The sequence below is a fragment of the Petaurus breviceps genome, unplaced genomic scaffold (genome assembly GCF_028583685.1).
Source record: "Petaurus breviceps papuanus isolate PSGF00001 unplaced genomic scaffold, PetGlider_PUasm1.0 90556, whole genome shotgun sequence".
NCBI lineage: Eukaryota > Metazoa > Chordata > Mammalia > Diprotodontia > Petauridae > Petaurus > Petaurus breviceps.
The window spans coordinates 5,016,011-5,022,427 of record NW_027187273.1 but is presented as its reverse complement, the minus strand read 5'-3'; the positions used below and the strand labels follow the sequence as shown (position 1 = coordinate 5,022,427).

Sequence of the window (6,417 nt, the reverse complement as noted above, 5' to 3'; positions counted from 1 at the left end):
TTCTTCTTCTTCTTCTTCTTCTTCTTCTTCTTCTTCTTCTTCTTCTTTCTTTTTCTTCTTCTTCCTCTTCCTCTTCTCTTCTTCTTCTTCTCCTTCTCCTTCTTCTTCTTCTCCTTCTTCTTCTTCTTCCTCCTCCTCTTCTTCTTCTTCTTCCTCCTCCTTCTCCTCTTCTTCTTCTTCCTCCTCCTCTTCTCTTCTTCTTCTCCTTTTCCTCCTCCTCCTTCTTTTTCTTCTTCTTCCTTCTTCTTCTTCTCCTTCTCCTCCTCCTTCCTCTTCCCCTTTTTCCTCTTCTTCTTCCTTCTCCAAGCCTAGCACATTGCATCGTTGTCTGTGAATGAATTATCTATTGAACTGAATTAAAAACAACCTCGGTTTATCAAGGAATTTAGATTGATTGAGGATGATAATGAACGTTGTACAGTATATAAAAAAGTAGTGATGAGAACAATAGAGATGAATCACGTAATCTCAGTCTTTATAGGGCCCTCAGATGTTAACTAGTGCAGATGTGACCAGGAAAGAGCACTGGAAAAAGGCACAGAGATGGGATAGAGAGTACCATATATGAGGAAAAGCAAACAGGTCAATTTGGTTGAAGTACATGGAGTTCATAGAATAGAGGAATTAATGTGTAAGGAGGTCAGAAAGATAGGATGGGATAAAGTTATAGTGCCATATAGAGGTGTCTATTTGATTATAGAAATATTAGTGAGTGGCTAGGGTTTATATATTGATGGAAGACCTGAGTTGAAGCATAGCCTCTGACATATACTGACTGCATGATCCTTGAGTACTGGATTGATGCTCCAGGTACTTCTATAAGACTACAAATTGTAGAGCTGGTGCTAATTTGTATTGGTATAGGCAGTTTCCTCAATAGGCATTCCCTATAAAAAACAACAAAATACTACCAAGGACCATTCCCCAGTAGGCAAATAGACAAAAGATATAAATAAATATTTCTTTAAATTTTTTTTTAATTTTTATATATTTTTTTTGCCTTTATTTTTTTTTTTTTGGAGAGGGGAAGGTAGGGCAATTTGGGTTAAGTGACTTGCCCAAGGTCACATGGCTAGTAAGTGTTAAGTGTCTGAGGTCAGATTTGAACTCAGTTCATCCTCACTCCAGGGCCGGTGCTCTACTCACTGCCCCATAAATATTTCTTAAAAGAATTACAAATCATTGACAAAATTCTGAAAAATTTGCTCTAAATCACTAATAATAAGAGAAATGAGAACCAAAGTAGCTCTGAGATTTCACCTCACTTTCAACAAAGTAGCAAAGATATTAATGTTGGAGAGACTATAGAAAGACATGCACACTAAAACATATTTTGTGGAGCTATGAATTGGTTCAACTATTCTGGAAAGCAATTTGGAATTGTGCTAAAAAGAAGTAACTAAAATGTTCATATACTTTGACCCTCAGTTTGCACTGCTTAGCATATAGTCCAAGAAGACAGACAAAAGAAAGGTCTCACATACACCAAAATATTTATAGCAACATTTTTTTTTCATGTGATGGCGAAGAACTGGAAAAAAGTGGGTTGTTTACAGTTTAGAGGACAAAAAATATAAACAAATTATGGTAGAGAAATGTAGTGTATATAATGTAAAGAATTACAAATGTGAGGAATTCAGAGAAGCATGGGAAACCATATGAACTGACGCAGAGTGAATTAAGCACAACTGGTCGAAAACAGGACTATAGCAATATAAATGGAAAGAATAATAAAACTATTAAATGCTGTTTTTAGAAAAAGAACACTGAATTCAGAATCAAGAATCCTTAGTTCCAGTCTTTCCCATACCCTTTCAGCTGAGGATCTTGCCTTATACATCATCAAAAAAAATTGAGGGCATTCAACAAGAGTTGTCCCCTCTTGTCCCCTCCTCATCCTATGTTCCTTTTACACAGAAACTCTTTCTGTGTATTGGTCTCCTTTGGCAGTGGGTTTAAGCCTACAGACTTCTCATAATTATGTTTTAAAATACATAAAATAAGTTAGGATTACAAAGGCCACTTATATTGAAATAGTTATAAATATACATACATATATATACATGTATTTATATACACACATACAGACATACACACACAGACGGACTGACACAGAGTTCAGAGCCCAGGTTAAGAATGCTTAATTTAACATTCCTCCATTCTCTTCATTGGAATCTCTGATGAAGAGGTCTCCAGTCTTCTTCAGCAGATTGCCTTCACTGTCATTCTTTCTAATATTCAGTATCTCTATATTTATTGTTTCCTTTCCTGCTGCTTGCAAATGTACCTATGACTCACCCATTCTTTTTTTTTTTTTTTTGCTTTTTTTGGGGGGAAGACAGGGCAATTGGGGTTAAGTGACTAAGGTCATACGGCTAGTAAGTGTTAAGCGTCTGAGTTCACATTTGAACTCAGGTCCTCCTGACTGCAGGGCGGGTGCTCTATTCACTGCATCACCTAGCTGCCCCCTGACTCCCCCATTCTTAAACAAAACACCCAGACCCTCACTGGATTCTACCATCCTATATCTCTTTTCTAAATGATTTCAAGAATCTAGCTACACTTGGTATTTCCATTCACTCTCTTGTAAACTCTCTGAAATCTAGCTTGACCTCATCATTCAAAAGAAACTGCCCTCTGCAAAACTACCAATGATCTCTTACCAAATCTAATGGCCTTTTCTCCACCCTCATACTTAACTTCTCTCCAGCATTTGGCACTGTTGGTTGACTTTATTCTGGATATTTTAAACTTTGAGTTTTTGTGACTTTTCACTCTTCTGGGTCTCCTTCCGCCTGTCTAAACACTGATCAGCCTCGTTCACTGAATCTTCATTTATTTCATACTAAGTGTGGATGAGCCCCCGGGGCTCTGCCTGGGTCCCCCCCCTCCCTCTCTCCCTCCTCTCACTTGGTGATCTCACCAGCTCCCATGGGTTCAGTTACCATCCCTCTTGCCAGTGATTCCAAGTTCTATACATCCAGTTCTAATCTCTCATTCCCCAGTTTTGCATCACCAACTGCTTAGTGGACATTTTGAACTGGATGTTCCCTCACTTATCTAATTGGCTGCCAAATTCTGTAACTTCTTTCCCCACAACATCTCTTGTACGTGTTCCTTTAAATCTGCTCACCAGGGTCTGGACCCGATGACCTTTTAAGTCCCTTCCAGTCCAACCAGTCCCTGATTTTATGGTAGACCCAGGGGACTACGCAGTGCCCATGCTTGAAAGTGACTTTCTGACACATTTTGGTTATGAAAAAAGCAAAAGGCAAAGGAACAAAGGAGCAACGTGGCTGCCTGGGCACCTGCCTCCCGCTCAGAGGAGAAAGGGCCAACTCTCGGTCACGAAGCAATGTTGGCGTGAGGCGGGGGAGGGGTGGCATAAGAGCAGCCGGGGGAATGGGAGAGAGGAGGAGTCGGAGGGGGGAGGGGAGGGGGATGAGGGGGCGGGGACGGCGCCGGAACCCAAATCCCGCGGTACCCGCGGCGCCGCCGGGGCCGGGTCCCAAAAAACGCTGCTCCCGGAGCCGAGGCTGCAAGGCGCCGTGGGGCCGGCAGGGGGCGCAGTTGGGAGGTCGGCGGGCTCCCTCCTCCCTCCCCCGAGGAGGCGGGGAGCGCTCGGAGGAGCCGGAGCGGAGGCTGGACGGGTTGGTCCGGCAGGAGTCCGGGCCAGGACCCGGGTCATGGGAGGTGAGGGAGAGGCCGGGGCTTGGGCGGGCACGGGGGCTCGGGACAGTGAGATGGACTGGCCCAGGGGAGAGGGGCGGGGCGGCGGGGCTTGGGGCGCCGGTCCCAGGCTCACCCCGCCTCCCCCTTCAGTTTTGGGGTGCAGTGCGAGGTAGGGGGGAATGGTAGGGCGGGAAGAGAGGCAGGATGGACGGAGGGGAGAGAGGAGAGGGGTACCAGCGCGGGGGAGGACACGGAGGGGAGAAAGGGGGCTGCCGGCGGGGGGGAGGGAACCAGCTGGCGAGAGGCGAGGAGAAACGGAGGGGGGGGAGTAAGCCGCATTCTTCACCCCGTCCCTATTCTCTTCCTTGTCCTCTCTACATTCTCTCCCCCTCCCCATTGTCTCTTCCCCCTTCTCCCCCTTCTTTCTCCCCCTCCCCATTCTTTATCTCTCCCTATTCTCTCTTTGCCCTTTCTCTCTCCCTTCACTACTCTTTTCCCTTTTTGTTCTCTCCCCCTCCCCATTCTCTCTCCCCCTCCTCATTCTCTCTTCCCCTCCTCATTTTCTCTCCCCCTCTTCATTCTCTCTCTCCTTCCCTGTTCCCTCTTTCCCCGTTCTTTTTCTTCTCCATTCCCTCTTCTCCTCATTCTCTTTCTTTCTCCCTATTCTCTCTCTCCCTCCCCATTCTCTCTCCCCCTCCCCATTTTCTCTCCCCCTCTTCATTCTCTCTTTCCCTGTTCCCTCTTTCCCCGTTCCTTTTCTTCTCCATTCCCTCTCTTCTTCCCATTCTCTCCTCCCCATTCTCTCTCCCTCTCCATTCTCCCTTTTCCTCTCTACTTTTTCCCTCTCCCCATTTTCTTCCTCCCCACACTATTCCCCCTTCCTGCTGTAGGTGGTAGAGAAAGCTTGTCCCCCAATTCTGAGAGGGCAGGACGCTTTCTTGGAGGATTTCCCTCCCTCACCAGATCTTTGCGTCCGTCTTTCTTTCTCTAAACCCCTGCATTAACTCCGCTTCCTACCCCCTCCCTCACTTAAAGTCCACTTCTCCTTTCTTGTTACCCCTGCTTTCTTCTCTTTCAAAACCTCAAACCTCTCCCCCACTCCCCCTTTAAGTAATAAACCTTTGCGCTTTCCCCTTGGTCCGGAAGGCCATCTCAGCTTTTTCCCCTTGCCATCTGTGTCCTGCCAAACTCTTCCATAGCTCACACTTGCTCTCTAATCACTCAAATTTCATTCACCTCCTTCATTTCCCTGCCCCATCATTATTCCCCAACGTAGATCATGGCCATTATTTTTGGAATTACTTTTCTCCTCTATATGGAAAATCAAGACTCAAATTTTTTAGGTAAGAAGGTGGGAATAGTTTAATACCATTGTGATGTTTTTCTCTTGGGGGGAGGATATCTGTGTTTTTTCTTTTTTAGTTGTAAACCAATTGGTGAGGTAACATTGACTATGCTGGGGGACTAACTGGTTAATCAAAGTGGATAACTAATTTATAGAATGTGGGGTTTCAGTTTTTTCTAATCTTGTGTTTTGGCTTTTGGGTCTAAATACTGTGGTAGTTTTTTTTGTCAGTGATTTTCTTTGAACAGGCTTATGTAGTCAAAAAACTTGGATTCCCTTATGATATTAATTTCTTCAGTATGTTAAAGTGGTCATATAGATAGATAAATAGATAGTTTTGAGTTATTGGTATTGGAGGAGAATTTAGGGCCATTATTTACACTTTTTTATTCACTCTTATTTTCCTAGTGTTTTGAAGAGAAAGGTTAATTTCTGACTAGCTCTTTGAGTAAAAGGAATGCCTTATTGCAAACATTAAATAAGTAAAATCAAGGGGAAAAAATCCAGCAGAAGGGCATGGGGTGGGGGAACAGAATTTAGGCATGTCAAAACTCCAGAATGACCAAAGGATGGTCCTGTGTGTGCCAAATTTCACCAGAATGGAACTTATTTTTATAATAAGCATGAATTTATGATCAAGGTATAAAGTCCATCTTTAGAATATTAATGATTATTAATATATTAATGAATATTAATAATTAGCTGAACCTGTTTGGGCAATAAATCGTTCTTATTCAGTGTTGTTATTGTTCAGTTTTTTTTTTTTTTTGGCCTTTTGGAGGGCAATTGGGGTTAAGTAACTTGCCTAAGGTTACATGGCTAGTTTTTTTGTGTAGTTGTTAAGTATCTGATGCCAGAACCGAACTTGGGACCTCCTGACTCCCTGACTCTGGGGCTGGCGCTTTACTCACTGCTCCACCTAGTCACCCCTGTTCAGTTGTTTTAGTCATGTCTGACTGACCTCATTTAAAGTTTTCTTGGTAAAAAGACTGGAGTGATTTGCTGTTTCCTTCTTCAACTCATTTTGCAGATAAGGAAACTGAGGCAAACAGGGTTAAGTGACTTGCCCAGAGTCACACAACTGTAAGTATCTGAGGCCAGAATTGAAACATATGAGGATGAGATCATGAAGGTAAATTCACGGAGATAAGTCTTGACTCTAGGCCTTGTACTCTATCCATTGAGCCTACCTGCCCCATATTCAGTGATAATGCCTAATTTTTTAAATTTGTGAGAACAACCATATGTTTTAAATTATGAGGAAGATGAAAAGCAAAAAGCTCTCCTTAGCATCTTAATTTCTTAATTGTGACGGCTGTTTGAGAGTACAAAAGCCATTTCGTAAATATACTTTTGTCAAATTTTTTGGGAGGGAAAGCTTATTTATATTCTGGATCAAA

The 6,417-nt window shown here is 43.2% G+C and overlaps 1 protein-coding gene across 4 annotated transcripts in view; it reads left to right on the top strand.

Annotated features, from left to right (window-relative positions):
• Positions 1-3,544: 3,544 nt before the first annotated feature.
• Positions 3,545-6,417, top strand: part of PXYLP1 (2-phosphoxylose phosphatase 1) — a 55,974-nt gene continuing 53,101 nt past the window's right edge. For 2 of the 4 annotated variants that reach the window (XM_069063368.1, XM_069063367.1), the window contains exon 1: positions 3,545-3,693. The gene's annotated coding sequence lies outside the window, so the exon portion shown is untranslated. The remainder of the gene's footprint in view (positions 3,694-6,417) is intronic. The other 2 variants (XM_069063369.1, XM_069063370.1) reach the window with 2 other exon arrangements.